This window comes from Anopheles arabiensis (genome assembly GCF_016920715.1).
Source record: "Anopheles arabiensis isolate DONGOLA chromosome X unlocalized genomic scaffold, AaraD3 X_pericentromeric_contig0027, whole genome shotgun sequence".
Lineage (NCBI taxonomy): Eukaryota > Metazoa > Arthropoda > Insecta > Diptera > Culicidae > Anopheles > Anopheles arabiensis.
The window spans coordinates 370,001-372,500 of NW_024412105.1; positions in this window are offsets into that span (position 1 = coordinate 370,001).

Sequence of the window (2,500 nt, forward strand, 5' to 3'; positions counted from 1 at the left end):
ATCACGACGAAGTCTTTGGGTCCGTAGACCCGTGATGTACTGCTCCAGGGAACGTTTTTATAGGGTGGAAGCTCAAAATCATAGGTTAAAATCATCGGCAGAGCCCACCAGACACCACTTTTGCTTCATTAGTTCGGACTATAGGCATACGACGATTTTTATCGCGGAGGGACGTATGACCCAAACGGGGGCTTAATGACCCACTGCCACTGCAAACCATGCTCCTACGACTAAATAGAGGTAAAAACTACGATTTGGTGCAATCTTCATGTTTGACCTCGTAGCAAGGTACCCTCCCTATAGTAGGCAATGAGCAAATGATCATAATCCCAGGAGGGCAAAAATGGGAACCCGAAAGGAAAGCGCTGTTGGCGCGCCTAAGCTTCTGGCCGTAGAGGTAAAAATGGTACCCCAACAAAGTTGTCGATTGACATTCTGATTGCACTTTTTATCATCTAGGGTGCGTTCCTTACACGTTTTGAGGGTTTTAGCGAAAAACATGTTTTGAGCCACACGAGCTCTCCGGCCCGCTCGGTGCACATTTTTGAAAAAAGCTAGGAGCTGCCCCTAGGTTCGGGGTGTCACAAAATATTGAAAAGTGGTCAAAAACCGCTATCCAGAATCGGATGTAGAATCATTAGACGAACTTAAAATTGTTCTACGACCAATGTCTGCGACGTTTAGTATTCAAGATATGGCCCGCCCTAGGTCTGACCTGGCATTTTCGTGAAAATTTAAAGCATGGCCATAGGGACGGGTAAAATAGCTATTTTGAAGCAAAAACCACCTCACTTTAAATGGCCATAACTTTTGAAAAACAAGAGCTAGGGTGCGTTCTCGACACGTTTTGAGGTGTTTTAGCGAAAAACATGTTTTGAGCCACACGAGCTCTCCGGCCCGTTCGGTGCACATTTTTGAAAAAGCTAGGAGCTGCCCCTAGGTTCGGGGTGTCACAAAATATTGAAAAGTGGTCAAAAACCGCTATCCAGAATCGGATGTAGAATCATTAGACGAACTTAAAATTGTTCTACGACCAATGTCTGCGACGTTTAGTATTCAAGATATGGCCCGCCCTAGGTCTGACCTGGCATTTTCGTGAAAATTTAAAGCATGGCCATAGGGACGGGTAAAATAGCTATTTTGAAGCAAAAACCACCTCACTTTAAATGGCCATAACTTTTGAAAAACAAGAGCTAGGGTGCGTTCTCGACACGTTTTGAGGTGTTTTAGCGAAAAACATGTTTTGAGCCACACGAGCTCTCCGGCCCGATCGGTGCACATTTTTGAAAAAAGCTAGGAGCTGCCCCTAGGTTCGGGGTGTCACAAAATATTGAAAAGTGGTCAAAAAACCGCTATCCAGAATCGGATGTAGAATCATTAGACGAACTTAAAATTGTTCTACAACCCCCAGTCCGACGCCTCGTATTCGAGATATAGCACTTTGTAGGTCTGACCGAGCAATTTTGTACTGAAATGTATGGCGGACATGTTATTCATTAAACAACATTAACTTGCATCGTGCCCTACTTCATCGGCACAGCTACTATCGACTATCTATTGTTGAAATGGATTGAGTTTGACCATTTTAGCTCTTTTCTTATGCCGTGCACCAACAGTGTGTACCGATCAGGGAAAGTACACTACGTACGCGTTCATGGATGTATATGTTGGTACAAGTTGCCGGTCGGAATAGCAGTGCACCAAAACTGTGTACCGATCAGGGAAAGTACAAGACGGAGGGCGCAGCCCGAGCGTACGCGTTCATAGATGTCCATGTTGGTACAACCTACATGTACGTACCTTGTTTTTGTATCAAAAGTTCCAATAAAGTGTTTGTATGCTTAAAATGCTTATCTCAACCGGTCACCTTTTGGCCTGCCCTTTTATAGACAGAAACCTAGAACGATACTCGCGATGTTTGTGTTTTTCCATTCGCCCGGGACGACGAAATGAGCTCTGTGCACATCGTGCAGAAAACTGTCTCCTCCTCGTATGTTTTTGTCCCTCCACGCATATAATCACCCACATTTGTGTTCAACACGGACGGCGCAGCCCGAGCGAACGCGTTAATGTTTATGTTTGTGCACACTAAAGTTACAATCCTAGGATTTGGTTATTGCGTCGCAGTGCCCGACCGTCGCGGACACCATTCTTGGACAAAAGTCCAAGTACGTAGAGTACATTCCCTAGGTATGTGCCCGTTCGTGACTTTCGTTGCGTGCTTACAGACACGCTTGGGTATGTTTACCATACAAGGTTTACTAGGAAAACCTGGGAAGGACGCTTGCCCTCCCGTTGCGGACACCATTCTTGGAAAGAAGTCCTGCTACGTAGCGTTCTTTAATGTACTTGATCAGTTTGTATTGCATTTGCTTTGTGCAATTGACTTTTGCTAATGCTCACTAAGGGGTGTTCGTTTGCGATGTGTATGATAAGCAACTGTCTATTCTAACCAGCAGTTAAATAACACTTTTCACCCAAATCATAGGAACGTAGAGTA